The sequence below is a fragment of the Mustela nivalis genome (assembly GCF_964662115.1).
Source record: "Mustela nivalis genome assembly, chromosome: 8".
In the NCBI taxonomy this organism is placed as follows: Eukaryota; Metazoa; Chordata; class Mammalia; order Carnivora; family Mustelidae; genus Mustela; species Mustela nivalis.
In genome coordinates this window covers 28,670,538-28,692,501 of record NC_139027.1, presented here as the reverse complement: position 1 = coordinate 28,692,501, position 21,964 = coordinate 28,670,538, and the positions used below count along the sequence as shown (strand labels likewise).

Below are 21,964 nucleotides of genomic sequence, written 5' to 3'. Positions count from 1 at the left end.
ATTATGGGGGGCTTGATACTGAGATGCTCAGTGTAGTTCCTGGGAAAGGAGCTTGGTGGCACCACATTCTCCCCCAGAGATGGGGGCGGTGCCACACACGTGGCTCTGGGGTGCGCCCTGCCTCTGTGAAGGCTCACTGCCAAGGGGGGAACATTATTTTCACTTGTCATCTTTTTTAAAATTTCTGTTGGCATGAACCCAGTGCAGGTCAGCAGACTCAGAGTGGAGCGGATGTAGGAGTGTGGGGAGAAGGCAGGAGAGTCTCAAGTACTCATATGAGAAAAAGGATTTGGAGCTTCTAACAGAGCTTTTCCTAGGATTCCTGCAAAGAGCAAACTGTGCCCATCTCATGCATTTAGCTATCACACATTTCGAGAAAAATTTTTAAAGATATATTCTTAGCCTCATTTCCCCTGAAGCAGCTTTGTATTTTCTCCTTTGAAACAGCAATGATGCCGAAACTTGAATAGAAAGGAAATTATAAATCTGAAACTGCCCTTCTATTATTTTCTGCACACTAAATGATTCTCAGAAAAATGCACAGAGGCAGCCTTAGGAAGCTTTTTGTTTCCCCCTAAGCAACTTCTTCAAGAACTAAAACAGTTCTGAGGGGGCACCTGGGTGGCTCAGTGGGTTAAGCCGCCGACTCTTCATTGTGGCTCAGGTCATGATCTCAGGGTCTTGGAATCTAGGCGGCATCAGGTTCTCTGCTCCGTGAGGAGTGTGCTGGAAATTCTCTCCCCTCCCTTTGCCTCTCACCTTCCCTTTTCTTCTTCCCCAACACGCATACTTTTTCAAATAAATAAGTCTAAAAAAAGAAAAAAAAGAACTAAATTTGGAAAGCAGCAGTGGTATGTTAGAAGATTTATATCAGATTAGTTTGACCACTAGTCTGTGGTTTATAGGGGTAAGATCTTCAAAGATTAGTGCAAGTTGCTGTCAAATCGGGGTTTAGAAATAAGGGGCCCCTGGGTGTCTCAGTGGGTTAAAGCCTCTGCCTTCTGCTCAGGTCATGATCCCAGGGTCCTGGGATCGAGCCCCGCATAGGGCTCTCTGCTCAGCAGGGAGCCTGCCCCCCCCCCCTCTCTCTACCTGCCTCTCTGCCTACTCGTGATGTCTGTCTGTCAAATAAACAAATAAAATCTTAAAAAAAAAGAAATAAAACTACTGTTTTGTTTATTATATTTAATATAATATTTATTTACTATTTTATTTATTATGTAAGTAATTATTATTATTATTAAGTAATTATGCTAAGCGAGGTGATTCGTGTCATGGATGCTAACTCTTCCATCTCATGTTTAAGGAATCCAGCTTCAGCTAGAAATCTAGCCCAGTCTGAGAAGCTGATTAGATGGAGAAGAATCTTCCATAAGGGTAAATGTAAATGAATTAGATTCAGTAAATGCCACATTAATATGTAATGTGTTTTTAAAAAACAAATGAAATTTAACACAAAGGAAGAAAGAAAAGAGATAAAATACATGAAAAAGAAAGAGACCAACAGAGGAAGTCCATTTTTAAATGTAACTGATTTGTCCAGAAATTTGGGAATTTCTCCAGAGATGCTGAAGAAAAGGGGCACGATGCCCAGACAGGGTGTGGGAGAAGCTTCTGCAGCCTATGGTAGAGGTTGTCCTCCTGACTCAGCCACCTTTTTACTTTTATACAGCCCAATCCCAGTTTGTGAATGGCTTGTACCAAAAGGTTCACTTGTGAATCGGTCGGTTACAACTGCTGTGGTAATGCCAGTCATTAGACGCCACAGTGCAATACAGTTGACCTGGCCGTTGTGCATGAGTGCGAGCAGGTTTAATTAGAAAAAGACGAGCAAGTCTGTGAAAACTTCCATGGACCCTAAATCATTTGGTTGGGTGGAGATAGTAAACATGGAAGGTTTGGAGTCAGAGAGACCTGGGTTTGCTTGCATCTGTATTTCTCTCTCTTTCTCTCTCTGCTGCTTACTAGCTGGGGGCAGGCTAGTTAATCTCATTAAAGGTCATCATCATAGTAATAATAGCATCCCCTTAGGGCATTGTTGTGAGAAGTAAATGAGTATTTTGCACAGATGTTAGCTTGTTATATATTATTAATACTATATTAGTATGGTACAATATTAATAGGGATTAAGTGTTATGATATATTATCATTAGAATTCCTTATGTATGGGTCTCTGTATGTCCCATTCTCTCCAAGAGAGACTCCGCTTTGAGAGCAGAGATTTTTGTCACGTGCTTTGGTGACTCCTTAAATGCAATGCACTTTGAAAGCAGACCCTATATTTCTTTCTTTGTTGACAATGGTTTGCTTTGTTCAAGGGCTTTAGAGATTAAGAACTCCACGCTCCGATTTTCTTTTCACAATTTTTTCTGTTTGTTACAGACATGTGGCTAGCACACCTCTTAGGAGAACTGATGGTGTCTAGGGGTTTATTTTGGCTCAAGGGGAAATACAGGGGACGAACAAGAGTGGGAGAGAAAAATCCCCCATGATACTTAGACAAATGTTGGAAGAAACAAGAAAGAAGCGTATGTATCTGAGAAAGACATGACCCAGTAGAAATAAGAAAGTAATGTGTGAAAGGTCTGCTGAAAAGAAAGGCAGGTAGGGGGGTGCCTGGGTGGCTCAGTGGGTTAAGCCACTGCCTTCGGCTCGGGTCATGATCCCAGAATCCTGGAATCGAGTCCCGCATCGGGCTCTCGGCTAAGCCGGGAGCCTGCTTCCTCCTCTCTCTCTCTGCCTGCCTCTCTGCCTACTTGTGATCTCTCTGTGTCAAATAAATAAATAAATTCTTTAAAAAGAAAAAGAAAAGAAAAGAAAGGCAGGTAGGGCTGGGGATGCAGCATGGCGTTAGTACCTCAAATCGACCAGGAGGTGGTGTGTCACCAAGTTGGAGTAGGAGTTTGGCACAAAGTGAATGGCAGCTTACTGTGGGGGCAGTTGGCAGAGGACCTTCCTGCTCTCTGACCATGTGTGCATAAGATGGAAACCATTTGGGACTTCTACTTAAGGGAGTATCTCAGGTAGACATAAAGGCCCATCCGGGCATCTCTGAACCCACGGTGCTCAAGCAAGACCACACTTCTCTCCTCTTCCCACGTCCTCTGAACCTGCTCGTTCCACCACGTCCAGTGACTTGCTGTCCAATATGGAGTCCAGACACAGAAAGGTGGAAAACTGAGACTTAGGAAAACGTGTCTTACTTAATCAGGGGAAGGTGAGGCATTGCAGCTCTGGGTCTTTTTTCATGATCACATTTCTTAGGGCTTTCTCCTCTTTGTGTAGATGATTAAAGCATTTAAAGCTGAGGGCAGAGGCTTCATTTTTTAATCTCATTCTGTCATGCGCGATTTAATTTTGTTTATGGTGGGTTTTTTTTTTTTTACTTTTTACTTATTTAAATATTTAAAACATTCTTAAATGGTTTTCACTTTTGTGATCATAATTAAAATAATTTTCATGGTAAAAGCATTTAGTCATGATTAAAATAATTAAAATTAAAATAATTTTAAGATGTTAAAAAAAATCACATGATTTTCTTCAAGTTTATGTGGGGTCTTATTTTCACTTTTAGTTCCTTTGTCTACTAGGCATTTAGTTTGGGTATGGTATGAGATAATAACTGATTTTATTTTTGTGAGGTAATAATTGATTTTTATTTTATTTTAATAATTGGTAATAATTTATTGTTCATCATACTTAACTATCCAACCAGTCATTATATAGTCCATTTCTTTCCCCTGGGTTTAAATATCATATTTAACAAATAAACATTTTTTTTAAAGATTTTATTTATTTGACAGAGAGAGAGAGAGCACAAGTAGGCAGAGAGGCAGGCAGAGAGAGGGGGAAGCAGGCTCCCTGCCAAGCAGAGAGCCTGATGCCAGGCTCAATCCCAGGACCCTGAGATCATGACCCGAGCTGAAGGCAGAGGCTTTAACCCACTGAGCCACCCAGGTACCCCAACGAATAAACATTTTAATATAGTACTTGTTTTTGTATTTCTGGCTTTCTGTTCTGCTATTGGTCTGCCTCTTTTGGCTCCAGAATCAAACTTTTAATTCTTGATTTTTCAGCCTACTTAATACCTAGTACCCTTGACCAGCCTTGTTGTTTTCTGAAATTTTCTTTACCATTCTCAGCTTTTTATTCTTTCACATAAACTTCAGAATTTCTTTTTTGACCTGTTGTTTAAAATCTCTGGCATTTTAATCAAAATTTAATTATATGTATTAATTAAATAGAAAAGAATCGACAGCTTGACGATATTGAGTCTTCCAGTCCTGGAAAATCATAGAATGCTCCATTTATTGAAATATTTCTGAGGCACTTGGGTGACTCAGTCCTTCAGCGTCTGCTTTCAGCTCAGGTCAGGATCCCAGGGTCCTGGGATCAAGCCCTGCTTCCCTTCAGGCTCCCTGCTCAGCGGGAAGCCTGCTTTTCCCTCTCCAACTCCCCCTGCCTCTATTCCCTCTATCACTCTCTCTCTGTGTCAAATAAATAAATAAAATCTTAAAAAAAAAAAAAGATTTCCTATTTTCTCAGTAAACTTATAAATTCCTTTATATTTTCTTCACTTTTCTTGTCTTTCCGAGAAATTTTATTACTGTTGCCATTTTGAATGAGATTTTTTTTTCTCCCATGATTTTTCTAACAGTTTTAGGCTGTGACGTGGGAAACCCAATTAATTTGATTTTGTGATTGTTCACTGGCATTTATAATCATTTAAAACATTTTTAAAAGTTGATTCTACTGAGTAAATGATTATAACATATGCAAGTTGGGTAATTTTGTCTCTTGCTTTCCCCTAATTCTTCTTTAGTTTTTTGGTTTGTTTGTTTGCTTGTTTGTTTTTACTCTTGTCTGATTGCAAAGGCTTGAATGACGGAAACAGTGCTGTAGTAACAACGAGCACCCTTTCCCTGTTTCTCAATTTAATTTTAATGTCTCTACTAATATACCATTTAATATCTCTACTACTATACTATATGACACTTGTGTTTGGTTTGGGATCATCTTTATCATGCCAAGAAAAATTCTCCTAACTCCATTTTATTAATTAAAAAAATTGATACTAAATTTTATCAAAAGACTTTTGAAGAGTACCTCTTGTGCTAATTCAAAGGCTTTTTACCATCACGTCATCATACTGATGCATTCCTTAATATTCACAGTTTTTTTACGTCTCTCTAGTAGACTATGTTTATATGTGAGGTTAGTCTGTGGTTTCCATTATTATGCTTTATCAGTTGGTTTGTTTGTGTGCTTTTGTGTCTGGGGTATTATGTTAGGTTTCTGTTACTTTTGTTCATTTGAACATTTTATACAGCCTGGGAATTATGCGTGGCTTGAAACTCAAGGATAACTTGATTGTGTAAGTAATTTGGACAAAAAACTTCTTTGGAAACAATTTCTTAATAACTTTGGCATTTTCCCATGCTTATTGATCCGTTGTTTTTCAACTCCTTGGGTCAATTTGCTTCTCATTAACTCTTTTGGCTCTACCTACAGTATTGGATATGGTATTCTCATTACTGAGACCTGCTAAGCATTCTGTGATTGCCCTTTTGATTTCTTTCCAATCAATTATTTTCTTAAAGAAGAGTCATAAAAATTTTCCAAGAGCTTGGTTCTTCTTTGACTTATACTTTTGCAATTATTTTATAGTTGTATTACAATGCGGTCATAGAATGTGGTGAAAATAATTTCTTTGTGGGGGGACGTTACTTAAGATTTTTTGATGGTCTAATATAAAATGAGTTACTGTTACTTTTCTTATCATCTTTTCTGAGAGGAGTAAACAGAAGATCTTTCTTTTTAATCATTCATTTATTCATTCAGCATTGTTTCCATGTGTCTCCTACAGGTCAGACATTGGATGAGGCACTGCAGGATATAAAATGAGGAAGTCACAGGCTTTCTTTAAGGTTGTCAAAGTGTGAATGGGACATAGACATATTAAGACCTACTTATAACATAGAGTAAGAAATGCAACAGTAACAGAATGTACAAAAGAAGGATTTAAGCCTTGTTCTAGGTTCTGGGAATACAAAGATGCGTGAGATTCTACCATAGTTTTGGAGAGGCTTATGGTACAAAAGTTTAAAAATAAAACAAAATAAATTTTTTTTTGTCAGAGACAGGCTTTTGGAGACAGAACAACTAATTAGGAAACTACTGCAGTCATTCAGTAATAAATTAAGATATATGGGAGCTGTTAGAAAACATGAAGAAGAGAGGAGATTTTTACATGTGAGAGCAGCGGGACTAATAATAATAAATAACTCTAATAGAGCAGGACTCTATTAGAAGAGTCCACGTAGGAGGCTGAAGGAGGTAGGAATGAAATGTTACAGAAGCCCAAAGAAAACACATTAAAGAGTGCTTGGCCAGTGAGGTCAAGTGCAGCAAAGAGGTCAAGTCAGATAAAAGCAAAAAGGTGTCCAATAGCATTGGTCTTTGGTGACTTGGGGAAACGAGTTTCCGTGAAGTTGGGGGAAGAGGCAGACTGGAAGCCAACCTCAGGATAAATGGGATGTGAAGATGAGCGACACAAGAAGTGTGTCTAGAAGCTCACCTGTGCTGGGAATGTGTAGGTTAGGGCAGTAATTAAGGAAGCAAAAGATCAAAAAAGATTGTTTTTAGGACGTAAAAATAATGTGAACATATTTAGATAATGAGGAGGGCAAGTGGACAGGGAGAGAAGGCGTGATGGTTGACAAAGGATCCAAGGTGAGACAGAAAGCTGGGGCGGGGGTGGGGGTAGCCTTTGGTGGGAGGAGGGCACTTCTTTTGGAGTTGAAGGAGAAGATTGGTCCCTGTAGGTGTTTGGGACACAAAGGAGGGATTTCTCCATTTGTTTGCAAGGTTAGAAAAGGGTCTTTTGGAACCTTTGGGACACTCCTGGACGCTGTCAGAAAGGCCCAGGATCTTCGTCCGAGTTGACAGTTCCCTTGATATGTATGATTTGGAATCCATCCCTTCCTCTCTCCCAAAGGAATGAGAGAATTTCTATGCTTACCTTTCCCGAGGCTGTTTTTTTCATTGTTCATTGAAGGGTTTCCAGAAGCCTCTGCCTCATTAAGTATGTGGTATGCAATGGATCATCAGAATAATTAACACCACCAGTTGCAAATAAGGTGATTGATGGATGCCACAAAATCACCAAAGTTTCCATTACTGTTAAGTGTGAAGTATAAATAAAATCCAAATAACATTTCCAGTCTTCAGTAGGCCTCCCTTTCTGCTTCTGATTCATGATTGTCATACGAGGAAAAAGGGTTAGGAAGGTGACATATTCTAGCACATTGTATTTTAATATCTGTAGTTTCGTTGTATTACTAACTTTGAACAAAAGGGGTATGTTTTGCAGCTTGCAAAACATTTTTCTATTTACACTTTGGTCACTCACATGTTGGTAACAAATTAGTCCCCTGAAAGAATGGTAAGACTGAGGGGTTTTGGTCTTCTCTTGTTGTTGTTGTTATTCTGGAAAAAAAAAACACTCTATCCTCTGTATGGAGGGAAAGTTCTGATTTGATTGATTTTGTAAATAATTATGAGACAAAACCCAGATATGGAAGATTGCCCACACAAGCTCCTCTGTTGAGTAATATCTCACTTACTAAAAATCAAGGTTGACAGTTTAACGGGCTCATTATGGTGCAGAAATCCCCCGGGGCATTTTAACCTCTTAAAATCTCTTTTGGATGTTCAGTTTGCCAAATAGCTCACTGCCTGTCATACCTACATTCTAGCCTGCTTGGGCTCTGCTGTTAGAAGGTGGCATAAGAAGTCAGGTGCTATCCAAAGTCAGAGCGTCCACAGGCTTTCCTTGGAGAGGGGAACCATCAGCTCAGGTGAGAAGTATGAATTCAACAAGGCTCCCAGAACGTCTGCCACCTTCCTGAGTCGCACAGGAAACAGCAGGTCGGTTCAACTTCCTAGCACCAAAGGGGGCAGCAGCACATCTGTAAAGCGGCCTGTACATCTTGTGATCATTTCTGTTTCCACTCTTGATTCCCCGCTGATAGTCTCAACGGCTCTGCGGTGCCCCCCAAATGTTGATACGCTCCAACAGAGAACTATAGTGTGCGGAAGCTCAGTCTCAGGTTACCTGAAAGTCATTTCCACTGGCTCTAGACGAAGATAATGGTCTTCCTTAACCCTCACCCACTCGCCCCTCAGCATCACCTGGCACAGAAGCCCTGGCCTTCGAAATTAAACCTAAACATCCTGAGATGGTTAGTCCGCCTTCCTCACAACAGGCTGCCCAGTCTTTTTTTTTTTTTTTTTTTTAAGATTATTTATTTATTTATTTGACAGACAGAGATCACAAGTAGGCAGAGAGGCAGGCAGAGAGAGAGAGAGGAGGAAGCAGGCTCCCTGCTGAGCAGAGAGCCCGATGTGGGACTCGATCCCAGGACCCTGAGATCATGACCTGAGCCGAAGGCAGCGGCTTAACCCACTGAGCCACCCAGGCGCCCAGGCTGCCCAATCTTAAACAGCTCTTCCCACAAACCGGAGCCTGGACGCTGAGCAGAGAAAACCAAGATGGAGCAGCATCTTGATGGACCCCGGGGGCACCCGGTCGCAGCACAGTTTCCACCTGCTGCGTCTCCTTCTTCCTGCTGCTCAAGAACCCCAGTGAAAACCTGATGAGATGAGAGACCATAGGGACTGCAGCTCCTCTCCCCACACCCCTTCCTACCCCTCCCCCGCCCTCCACATACACATCAACTTTCCACTTGCAGTGACCTGCCCTTCAGGGTGACTTATCAGCTGTTTGGGGTTTGCCACTGAAAGAAAACAAATTGTGGAATGCACCGCTCTGCGTGCTAATGAAATGGCTGAGCCAGCTCAGGGGTTATGAGGCTTGCGAATTAGGAGAATAATGATCTTCAGTTTCTGACCTCCTGGCACGGCAGCAGTATTTATCAGGAGGCGCATGTGACTGGTTAAGACACAGAGCCGCAGCTTGAAGGAAACAGCTGCTCGAGGCATGCTCCAGCACTTGGCAGCCGGACAGGCAGGGTGCCGATGTGAGGAGGACGTCGGAACCGCCCCAGTAAGTAACTGGAGAACTTTTGAGAGACAGAGAGAGGGAGGGAAAGAGAGAGAGAGTGTGTGCGTGTTTTGCAAGGCACTGACAAATTTTAATTTGGATCTTGGTTTCCATTTGGCATTCAAGGAGGTATTTTATGTTATCTGTTGTTAATAGCCAGTTGCGTTTTTACTGATTTATTATTATTATTATTATTATTAGAATCTGTCATTTGCAGCAGTGTTTTATTCTAACTTTAAGGGTGAATAAGGCATTTTGCTTGATTCCTACCTAGGAAGCTACGAGTTGATTTCCTGGTGTCTGGGATTTTTATGGTCTGTGGTGTTTAGGTTCAAAGCCAAGATTCAAGTTATGAAAAAGAGAGCTTACAACAAAGTGGATGGATGACTGGATTGGATTTGAATCGATTTCGCCATTGAAATTTGAAACAAATAGTGCTTTGAGAAAGGTGTATGTCTCACTTGATCGGTCAGCTTGGGAAACGATCTCATTTAACGGTGTATAACAATCTGCAATACAGAAAACTAACATAATGATATGGAGATTTAGATAAGGAAGCTTTTTTTTTTTTTTTTTTGAGTTCAGGCATGCTTTCCAACTCACTGAAGATACATTTTGTAGCTCTTTTCGGGAACAAGCTAATTCAACCTCATTACTTTAAAGCTAATTTTTTTAGTCACCCCCTGGTCCTCCTGACTTTAGATAAGGGCAAGTTAGCGTTTTGATGATGCTTAGTGTCCCTCCTTGTTGATGACCTGAGTGATGAAAGTGCTGCCTGTGGCTGATTATCAGCTCTGGGGGCTTGAGAGCCGGCTTCCAAGTAACAGACCTGTTCTCTCTTTCTCGGGTTCATTCGGCTGATTGGAGCTTACTCTGGGGAGAGCAGCACAGCAGGCACCATGCTGGAATGGGGCTGTTGTTCAGGGACTTTCTGTGGTCGTCACCAGCCAGAATGTTTAAGAAAGGAAAAGGGGAAAGGGAGAGGACAGAACCCGGAATCAGTGAGGTAAACCTCTGGAAGTGACAGGCCTCTGAATCAGAGCCCTGGCGGAGATAACCAAACAAGTTCCTTTTTCTGGAGTGCCCGGACATTAGGAAGAGAGGCGGGGGCAGGTTGTTTGGATTCGGTTCTTACCAAACAGTTGTTTTGCTTGAGACAAGCACAGGGTATTCCAAAGTGAGTTTGTTTCCCCCAGATGACTGATGGATGGTCAGATAGACTCAAGGGGTCCAGCTGTCTTGCCGTCTCTGCTCCCTGCCTGGAGGGAGCTCTGCTCTCCCACACCCCCTCCACCCATGGGAGGCAGAGGATGGACTGAAAATGACCAGAGCACGCTGGGCCTGTGGCGGTTTCCCTTGGCGTAGCCGGTCTTGGGTACCACATCAGTCAAACATCTGGGACGAATGCACTTTCAGATGCCCATCTGTAAATGGGGCTAGTCTGGCACTGGGAAATTTCTCCCCTTCTTCTCCTTAAAATGTAGAAGAGTCTACAAGACCTGGAAAGTTCAACAAGCAAAAAATTCCTCTTTATGCCATTTATGTGAGGGCCTTGATTTTAGCCCATGGCCGTGTGGCTCAGTGACTTCCCTGTTGGCCCCCAGGGTTGCCCACTGGGCCACTTTTTAGGGGAGTTTGCTCATGGTTTAGTTTCGCTTTTACTGCAGGCATCGTGGAAAAGAACTATCAGGTGAAATTTTGTCTCCAGGATAATAGAGACACCCACGATAAAATGGGAGGGGGGTCTCATTGACAGGGTATCCTTTGAATTATTCAAGTGCTGATTTTTTCAAGGCCCACAGATGATTTTGAAAAACCCCATGCTACCTTGAATATTAACAGCCTAATGAATAATTATTTTACATGCCAAAAGAATGCCTATAGAGTCACAGACTTTTAGATTTGGATAGAAATTCTAGAATGTACCATCCATTTCAAAGTTGAGAAAATTATAACACATTTATCTGGGTCAAAGAGCTACTTTGTTGCAGAGCCAACAAAGAGGGCTCAAGGCTTCCGCCACTATTATTATTTTATGATTATAACATTAATCCTAATAATTATAACTTCCATTTACCGTGCACTTACTCTGCCAAATGATGTGCTAAGCAAGTGTATTCATTTTTATATAACCTTCACAATACATCTGTGTACTAGCTATCATCATTTCAGTTTTATAGACGGAGAACCTGAAGCCTCAGGGTCCCCTTCGGCCACTGGGCAGTCCATGGCACAGACAGAAGCGGCTCCTGGATCTGACTCCAGAAACTGCACACATGAAAAAAAAAAAAAAAGCATGGAACACATACACTGATCCCACACATTCACGCTTAAAAGCGTAATGCTTAATGAAGTGCTTAACTGAATGCAAACGAGACCATTTCAGTTGCACAGAACACACACACACCGCACACACCCTGCGGGAAGGCTCTTTCGGACGCTGCTCCCTGCTCCCGGGCAGGAAGGGCGAGGTTTCCCCTTGTGACCGTCCAGGCCGGAGCTGTTCAGATCACTGACCTGCAGCTTGTTTTTCTCACTGCGAGTAGTTCAGGGATGGCTCTCCCATTGGGAAGAACGGCAAGTTGGAGCTTTCCCGTTAGGCTGGAGCACTCCATGGTCCCTGCCCTTTCTGGCCTTTTCCTCAGCTTTTCCTGTCACTCCTTTCCTTTGGAGGACAGCTGCTCCACCCCTGCCGCACCCCAATAGCTGGCTTTGTGGTGATAACACTGTTTGCAGACCTGTTCGCTGTTATTCCACCTGGAAGGCTGGTTGTCCCAGCAGGTGGGTGTTCCTCATGCATAGAAACAATGTAGTCCTTCCCTCTGTTTGCTCCTGCGGTTCTGTTTGCTCCTGCGGTTTTGAGCCTGACAGGGGAGGTTGGAGGCTGGGGGGAGTGAGGTGCTGGAGGAGAGGCCTGCTTTTCCCTGTCCAAGGAAATGCTGCGGGCTCTGGCCCTGGCCCCAGGTACACTCTTCCCCCTGCACCTGTCGCGTAGCTAAAGACTGATGGTTCTTCACTTGTGGGCCAGGAACCTGAAGCTTCTCTGGGTCATCGGCCAGACAGAGACCAAGCCCTTAAAGAAACATAGTTCTTGGGTCACCTGAGTGGCTCACTTGCTTAAGAGTCTGCCTTTGGTTCAGGTCATGATCCCAGGGTCTTGGGATCGAGCCTCACATGGGGCTCCTTGTTCAGCAGGGAACCTGCTTCTCCCTCTGCCTACTGCTCCCCCTGCTTGTGCTCTTTCTCTCTGTCAAGTAAATGAATAAAATCTGAAAGAAAGAAAGAAAGAAAGAAAGCCATAGTTCTTGAACCCTTCTAAAAATTTAATTTGGTTCCTCCCTGTCGTTAAATGTCCAAATTAGGGCTGGTAATGAGAAAGAGGACTGAGTGATACATAGACAGCAGAAGGGTCCTGTGCTTAATCAGGAAGAAAATTAAGTCTGGAGACCAGTCATGGATGTCTTTGAGAAAGTTTGCATTTTTTTTTCAAGGCTGTTACATGGCAAGATTACGCATTCTGAAGGTCAAGCTATTTACAGCAAGAAAGGGGAATTTTTAATCAACTTATCACCTGCCGATGCTTCTAAATCAGCTCCAGAGAAGTGACCCAAACAGTCTGCTAAACCAGAACCACTAGGAAATTACCTCCAGTTCTTGCTGGGAATGGCTTATTTCCATGGCAGTGGGAACAGTCCCGTGTGATAAACAGAGACACATGAGACAGATTCAAAATCACTGCAGAGTTTGTAAGTTATACTCCAGATCCAGTTTAAAGCAAAATAAAAAAGTGGTTATCTTCTTGGGAGCTTTTAGGATGAGGAAACAAAATTTGTGATACCGTGTTGGTTGGCTTTGTGTCTTTGTTTTTTTTCCAGATGGTGTGTTCCAAAGACCCTGTTAGCAGAGTTCCCTCCCCTGGGTCCCACTTCCCCTTTGTACTGATGGTGCATTTACAGTCGCTAGAGCTGTTCCCCTACTTGCAAGTCCCCTTCCCTTCTTCCCTTCCTCTGATGGATTTGAAAGTCTGGAGTTTTGTTTGTTTGTTTGTTTTCGTCGTTGTAAATGATCACAGTAGCATCTCTGAGTCTGTGTAGGTTTGCTGTGTTTGATCTTGAGTCCATTTGGAGTATCTAGAAGACCAACTCCTGCATTTCTACTGGAATGTTCTGGGGCACTTGCTTGCATTTTGCTACAATCCTGTGAGAGAGGGAGGGCATCATCACCACGGTTCGCCGTGAGGAAGCTGAGAATGAGGCCAAGTGAGTGTGACAGGGAATCAGTCCCTGGCAGAGCTCCACAAAATCCTGTGTCCTCTGACTCTGAATAGTACTAGCTAGAGAATTGTCCTCTGTGATCAAAAGTGCCATAATTTGTATTATTTCTGGTGGGCAAAGGGTAAAGGGGAGACTGATTCAGAATGCACCGTCTTGTGCACGTCAGTGAGTGTATCTGTGCAGTATTTCTAAACGAACTTAGTGGTTGTTTTCCTCCTCTGCACACACAGTATGATTAAGTTGGGGTCCTACTAACTAGGGCATGATATAATATTCAACTTCTATAAGGGATCTGGGGTTTTTTGTTTATGTGTTCGTTTTAGGTACCAAAAAATGTAGCCTGTTGTTCAGCATGCCACTCCCATTATCCCACAAAACCATCAGCAGCCTTGGAATCCTCCTGGTTATAATACCTGGACTCCCATGGGAAATGTATAAATCTGACTACTAGGAACAGGGTCCACTGGGACTATTTGCCTCCACAAAGTTACCTCAAGAGCCCTAGCTTGGTAGGATAATTGAGCATCTCCACTACTAGTCCGTTTTCTGTTATGGTCACCCAGTTCATTGTAGAACAATGTTATCTGTGTGTTGGCGAGGTCATAAAAATGACAGCACCCAATGCCTGATGATTTTACAATGTAGCTGCACATTTTAATGGCTGTGACTTACAGGTGGGGGTGGGGGAAAGCAAGGGAACCGCCCTCTGACAGTAATAGCCATTACAGTCTTTCTTTCTAAAGCTGTCCCCTCCTTTTTTTTTTTTTTTTAGTATGAATGTGAAAGGTAGCCTTCTTTGAATTAAAAAAATCCTGAAAAACATTTAATTCAAGAATTGACTCAAAGAATGTTTTTCTTAGTAACTACTGTAATAATCAGAACTTTCTGTACCTCTCAAGAGGACAAAAGGGGAAAGAACATTTTTTTAAAAGCGGGAAAGAAAGAAAATGAAATGGTAGATTCAAGGGTAGGTTCAAGGGTTGGTGTCCTGGGGGCCCCTGGGTGGCTCAGTTGGTTAAGTGTCCAACTTTTGGTTTCAGCTTGGGTCATGATCTTGGGGTCATGGGATGAAGCCCCATGGGGGGCTCTGTGCTCAGTGCAGAGTCTGCTTGAGATCTTCTCTCCTTTCCCTCTGCTCTCTCTCTCTCTGTTTCTCAAATAAATAAATAAAATCTTAAAACAAAAAACAGAACAATGGGGCACCCGCGTGGCTCAGTGGGTTAAAGCCTCTGCCTTCGGCTCAGGTCATGATCTCAGGGTCATGAGATCGAGCCCAGCGTCTGGCTCTCTGCTCAGCGGGGAGACTGCTTCCCCTCTCTTTCTGCCTGCCTCTTCGCCTGCTTGTGATCTCTGTCAAATAAATAAATAAAATCTTTAAAAAAAAAAAAAAAAGCCCAGAACAAACAAACCCTTAGTGTCCTGGATTTCAGTGTGTAGAGTAGGAAGTAATATAAACCTGATATCCCTCTTGTAATTGGAGAATTCAAGTCATTATACAAATGATTCATGTAACTGCAGGTACCCCATCATCTTGGAAGTTTCCATGGGATCAAATTGGTCATTTTATTTTTTGAAGGCTCATCTATTCCAACTGCTGTCCTATCTTTATGCTTAATTTAGTGCTGCTTTAAAAGGACGTGTCCCTACCCCACAAAATATTCCAAGACCCGTGCCGAGATCATTGTGTCCTTGATTTGTTTTTGTGTTGTAAGTGTTTATAAGAGAATGTGTTCTGGGTACGGCCTTTGATAGAGAACTAGTGATGGGGAAAATAACATGGAAAAAGGTTCGTCATTAATTCCAGAACTTCACTTTAGTTACTACCTTGCTGCTGCCTCATTGTTTCAAAAATCACAGCCAAGGTCTTTGTACTGTGGTTGCGACCTTAGCAACTGATGAAAGGGCCAGAAGGAAGTCAAGGGGCTGGAGAAGAATTCAAGCAAAGAGGATATCAATCTGTCATGGAATCAGAGGAGCGAGCAAGCAAGCAAGCAAGTAGGTGGGAGGGAGGGAGAGAGAGAGAAAGAAAGAAAGAAGGAAAGAGGAAGGGAGGGAGGAAGGAAGGAGAGAAAGGAAAGAGAGGGAGAAAGAAGGGAAAAAAGGCTGTTTAGCCAGTCATCTGTTTTGTTTTGAGAGATTAGTAATTTTCCTTTCAACTAACAATTCAAAATGAGCTGAACCAATTTTCCTTGGAGACTTGTATATGAGTTCACTTGAGGAAGGTACCACCTGGGGGTCTGTTCCTTTTTAGGAATTGACACACTGGTTTGACAGAACTTTCTGGGTGTGGAGTCAAGGAGCTAGGAAGGACAAACAGCCTTCCCCAGCCATACTCTATCAACTTGCCCGTGACTATCAAGGAGTAATGTTCTCAAATCTCAAGTTAATATAGAAACCTGAAGCTCAAAAACGATTCAAGAATTTAAAACCATTTTAAAATAGAAGAACTGAGTATAGTTTCCATACTTGGCTCTGGAAAAATCATACCCTGGCTTCAATTTGACTGAACTTAGGATTCTGCTTTCCTTTCGGTTCTGCTTTTCAAAAGTAGAAAGTATTTCATGTATGCGTGGAATGCCTGCCACTCAAAATCATATGAGTTGACAGGATGTTTTGCAGATCCTTGCTTGTTTATGGCAAGGACAGTGCTCCGTCTAAATTTCTCTGTTGTCTCTCTCTCCTGGCTCACTCAGGTTCTAAGATGAATCCATCTCTCTTTTCCTTCTGTAGTTAGCATCTAAACAGAATCTGCGGCTGGGAGAGGAAAGAAACGGGTATTTCTTTTCACAACTCCCAGAGGTAAACTTCATCACTGATGCTCTTTATGGAAGAGAAAACTAAATTTCAGAGAGGTCAAGTATCCTCCATAAGGTCAAAGCCAGTGAGTAGCAAAGCCAGGATTCTGGTCCTAGTTTGCCCGTAAACAAAGTACATACTTTTTCTATTGAGCTTCACATGTCTCTCACTATATTTATGTTAAAAACTGCTGTTTACTGTGGAAAGGGTAGCCTTTCTGTGGAGTCTGGATTTTGCTGGCTTACACACAACCAACATTATGTCATGCTCAATACATAGCCGTTTCCATTAGAAGGATGCTACTAAATGACAAAAAAAACCTTCCTAGGGCTCTGGATTCATGAGTACGTCCTGCAGTCGTCTCTTAGCCTCTACCCAGAATGCACTCATCCTGTTTCTGTTGTTGAGTTGTTCTTTCAACTCTGGTCCTCTGAACCTTGGGCTGGGTTCTCTTCCAGAGCCAAGCCTCTGGCTATGCTTGAAAATCACAGCACTATCTCAGATGATGACAGGTATAAAAAAGATCATGACCGAAGGATCTGGATGATTAGCCAGCAATGACAGTTTGCTTTAAATTATATTTGGTTTTTATAAGAAGTGACATAATACTGGCATCAAATGAGGCAATCATACTTACTTAATAAATTGTGTCTTGGGGCCATGATTACAAATAGATAAAAGGACGAAGCAGACCTTGAAGCAGGACCAGTGGAACATACCTCATGCTATTTTAATTCTCTGGGGTTTTAGAAGAAATATTTCCTTCACCCTCTCTTGGAAGCTGCAGGAACTTTGGTTGACTTAAGTCAGTCATGGTGGTTTTATTGTGTAAGATTTGAGGTTTTATCTTTCTGGCTATAAGGATGACTGAGAAATGTGTATGCCTTAAACTCTGCAACTATGTGGAATATTCTCTCATATTAGAGAGGCCAGTATGTTTGGAAAACTGTTTTGAGTTTTAATCCTCAATAACGGAAATTTTAGTCAACCGAAAGTTATCAAAACATCAGTAAGTATGGCCTAGTTTATGAGTCTTCTTATGTAGAAGCTGGAGCTTATATTTACATAACAAAAGTAAGAAGGGAAAAAAGACCCCAAATATATTTTCATACAATTCATTTGGCAAGTGTTTTTAAACATATGCATTGTGTTGCTTGTTACACACATGAATAATGGCACAGATTTTACCTTACAGGATATTACCACCTAGTTAAGCATATAAATATTTTTAAAAACTGTTATGACAATCATGACACACAAATACTTGGTCTATAAAAGGGAACTTGCGTAGAGTCTTATGGAAGTTGGCAAAAGGGAGATGTCTATATATATGGCTGAGTCAAAGAAGGTTCCCTAGGACTGGTGACATTTGAACTAGGTATAAAAGGATAAGTAATCACTATTCAAGGAGAAAAAACTATATTTTGAAAGTCTTCTTTCAGGGCACCTGGGTGGCTCAGTCTTTAAGCATCTGTCTTCGGCTCAGGTCATGATCTCAGGAGCTTGGGATCAAGCCCTGCATCGGGCTCCTTGCGAAGTGGAGAGCCTGCTTCTCCCTTTCCCACTCCCCCTGCTTGTATTTCCTCTTTCACTCTCTCTCCCTCTCTCTATCTCTGAGACAAATAAATAAATAAATAAAACCTTAAAAAAATAGAAAGTCTCCTTTCCATGAAGAACATGTAATTTGATACAATTGAACCAGAGGGTACATGTGAGAGGAGGAACTGGAGAAAAGGTCCAAAGATAAGGTGGTTCTGATGGCTAAGGGTAGTGTGTACCCTTTTGAAGCATTTAGATTTTTTAATTTAATTTAATTTATTTATTTGACAGACAGAGATCACAAGTAGGCAGAGAGGCAAGCAGAGAGAGAGATGGGGAAGCAGACTCCCTGCTGGGCAGACAGCCTGATGCCATACGGGGCTTGATCCCAGGACCCTGGGATCATGACCTGAGCTGAAGGCAGAGGCTTTAACCCACTAAGCCACCCAGGCGCCTGAAGCATTTAGATGTTTTTGAGGACCATTGAAAGTCTTTAAAAAGCTTTTTATTTATTTTTTTAAATTTTTAAATTTTTTTGTAAACATAACGTATTATTAGTCCCAGGGGTTCAGGTCTGTGAATCGCCAGGTTTACACACTTCACAGCACTCACCATAGCACATACCCTCCAAAAAGTTTTTTATTATAGAAAATTCCCAACGTATACAAAAGTAGACAGAATAATATAATGAACCCCCATGATATTCATTACCTGAATAACAATTTTTAATGGCCAGTCTTGTTTCATTTCTATCCCCACAGATGTTCTCTCTTTTTTTTTTTAAAGAATGTGTATTCTGTTTTGTTTTTTGTTTTTTGTTTTTAAAGATTTTATTTATTTACTTGAGAGACAGTGAGAGAGAGCATTAAGGAGGAGAAGGTCAGAGAGAGAAGCAGATTCCCCATGGAGCTGGGAGCCTGATGCGGGACTCGATCCTGGGACTCCAGGATCATGACCTGAGCCGAAAGCAGTCGTCCAACCAACTGAGCCACCCAGGCATCCCACAGATGTTCTCTTGTTTCCATATTAGTTTTGACACAAATCTCAGTCATTTAATCATTTCACTTGTAACTATTTTGGTGTGTATTTCTAAAAGATAAATTATATTTTGAAAAACCCATGAGGTCATTAATACATCTCAAATAATTAATAACTTATAAGTTTTGTTATAGCTTGCCAAAGAAGTGATATGAATATATTTGTAATCTGGAAAAAACTCTGGAGGCAATGAGGGGAATAAGTCGAAAGAATATTCCAAAAATATTTTTGGAAAAAAGTACCAAACCAATAGAAGACTCCAGAGATGGGTTTGAACCAAGCCAATAGTGATGGAGAAGATGGAAGAGTATTTTTTTTTTTTTCAGAGTACTTAAAAAGTAAACTGGTAATTCTGGAGATCAATTAGATATGGGGGTAAAGGGGAGTAAGAAGGAAAATTTGGATTACCAATATATGAATACACCAATAACTAATATAGTGTAGGGAGTCCTTGAAAAGCAATTCAGCCTGGTTTTTCATTAGTAAGAGATGTGTGGATACAAATCCAAAAAAATATCTTCCTCAAACAAAACTTTCAGACTTGGAACATTTAGAGTAATTTTGAGTGTCCCATCTTAAGAAAGTCATTAACAAAAGTTAGGAAACAGCCAGAATAACATCTAAAATGTTGAAGGGGATAGAGGAGCCACTTGGACAGACTGGTAACTGAGATCACTTTAGTTTACAGCTGATAATAGTTACAAAATCATAAAGGCTAATGAACATGACTTATTCATCAAATCCCCAAACACTAAAGTTTTGAAAGATGTGAATTTAAAATAATAGGAGGAGGAGCGCCAGGGTGGCTAGTGGGTTAAGCCTCTGCCTTCTGCTCAGTTCATGATCTCAGGGTCCTGGGATCGAGCCCCACATCGGGCTCTCTGCTCAGCAGGGAGCTTGCTTTCCCCCCTCTCTCTGCCTGCCTCTCTGCCTACTTGTGATCTCTGTCTGTCAGATGAATAAATAAAATCTTTAAAAAATAAAAAATAAAATAAAATAATGGAAGGAATTTTTTCACACTTTTGTGTAAAAATGTTCAAACAAACAAAAAAACTTGAAAGAATTATATAGTGAATATCCATGTGCCACCAATTCAATTTTATCATTAACAATTTACTACGTTTGCTTTTTCACATCTACCCACTTATCCGTTCTTCTATCCATCCATTGGTTCATCCTTTTTTTCCCCCCCAAAATAAGTTGCAGACAGCAATGCACTTCATTTCAAAATACTTCTTCAGTCATATTTTTAACTGGAGTTCAATATTTGTTTGTGCAAAATTTGTATTTTACACAAGAGAGATGAACTTTATACATTTATTTTGCCAAAAGGAAAGGCTACAATTCAAGAAGGATGAACACAATTCATGGCTGGCTCTACTGGGTTAATTATGAAAATGAGAAGCTGTTTGAGAACTTCTTGATTCTCAAAAGTTGTTGCCATATGGAGCAACCATACCCATCCACAAAACAGCCTTTGAGACAATGTCCATTATTGACTTGGCAAACCTAAAGCTTCTCAGTAAAGGTTAATTGAATCTGAATGTGAAGAAACTGACACCCAGAAACATAAACTCTTTGCCAGGAAACGACTGAGCAGGTATGACAACAAATCACCTCCAACCGTTTCATGCTGAGCATCTCATCCCTCCCTACCTATAATGACTCCGCCGAAGAACAGGATAACAGAGTGAATAGTTTATAAGGAGAAACTGTAGGAGAGGCAACGCATTCCATACAGAGTCATCCTGGGATGACTCTAGAAGAGCCGGTATGTGTGCAAGAGGAAAGAAGGTAAATTATCCACACAAAAGAGAACTCTTTATTCACATATTGAGAAAAAAAAATGTCCATGTTCATAAATTTTCTGACAGTCTCCTGAAAGATTAAATGCAGCTTATGATAAATGGCAAAAACAAAATAAAACTGAAAATGATTAGCACAGGAATAAAACAAGGGCCAAAATATGTCAGTTAGAGTGATATAACAAGCTTAGACATAGGAAGCTTTGAAATGTTGTAAATGAAGTCAAATTCTGACATGTTAAAACCCACTGATTGGCTCAAGGATTAAAAATCAAGCAGAGAGCATGTCTAGAAGATGCATTTTTCTCAAAGGCTTCTTGCTGATGAAGATATCTAGGATTCATTTGAAGACTGAAAAATTCAAATAGCCACCCTTTGCTTACACACACAAAAAAAGACATTCTGATACTAGAAAGAAATGTAGGTGTTTGATTGACTTTTTCAGTTTCCATTTTGATGTTAAGACATCAGTCTGTTTCAGTGGTTTTCCCCAGAGTTGGGTGTGTGTGTGTGTGTGTGTGTGTGCGCGCGCGCGCGTGCATGCGTGCACGCAATTTTATCCTCCAGGGATATTTGACAACCTATGAAGTCAGTTCTGGCTGTTCCTACTGGGGTTGGAGATGGAGTCCCACCAGCACCTAGTGGATAGAGACCAAAGGTGCTGCTAAACATCCCTCAGAACCAAGGACAGACCTCCACAACTAAGAATTACCCAGTTGAAGTACCTATAGTACTGAGGTTGAGAAATCCTGATCAGTATGTGTTGGTTACAAATCTTACTCTCATGTGCCTTGAAAACACTAGGTGATTTACACATGCCATCTCATCTCATGAGTGCTATCGAAATACTATTGCATGGGCACCAGGGCAAAAAACGAGACAGAAAATGACCAGTCTTTCAGAATAAGGTCCACAGAAAGCCAAACTGAGTGGTTTACAACGTAAGTAGACAACACTTTGTTATCTAAGAGGATCACATGTTGGCAGGCAAGAATCCAGATACTTGATGACTAGAAAAATATTCAAGAGAATTAGCTCCATACTATTTAACGGGCAGGAAAAGGGATCTTTAGATCCTAAGTCATAGGACAGTTCATCCTGGGACTTCTCCCTCTGGGACTTGGGGAGCTTGTTTCTCTGTTTGCTTCTTTCCTCTTCAAAAATCTCAGGAAGGGGAACTGGGACTATTGGAAGCAGGTAGATTAGATAAACTGCTACCAACCTGATGATTATGTCTCTCATTTATGTTCCTTTTTTTTTTTTTAAGATTTTATGTATTTATTTGACAGGCAGAGATCGTAAGTAGGCAGAGAGACAGGCAGAGAGTGAGGGAGAAGCAGGCTCCCCGCTAAACAGAGAGCCCCATGTGGGCCTCGATCCCAGGACCCTGGGATCATGACCTGAGCTTTAGCCCACTGAGCCACCCAGGTGCCCGTCTCATTTATGTT

General features: G+C 41.4%; 1 protein-coding gene across 7 annotated transcripts in view; it reads left to right on the top strand.

Moving 5' to 3' along the window:
- RASGRP3 (RAS guanyl releasing protein 3) overlaps positions 1-21,964 on the top strand; it is a 106,359-nt gene that overhangs the window by 20,389 nt on the left and 64,006 nt on the right. For 2 of the 7 annotated variants that reach the window (XM_082745544.1, XM_082745545.1), the window contains exon 1: positions 8,765-9,067. The exons of 2 other annotated variants lie outside the window; for them this stretch is intronic. The gene's annotated coding sequence lies outside the window, so the exon portion shown is untranslated. Of the gene's footprint in view, positions 1-8,669; positions 9,068-13,023; positions 13,236-21,964 lie in introns of those variants that run through there. 3 more of the 7 variants (XM_082745543.1, XM_082745548.1, XM_082745547.1) reach the window with 3 other exon arrangements.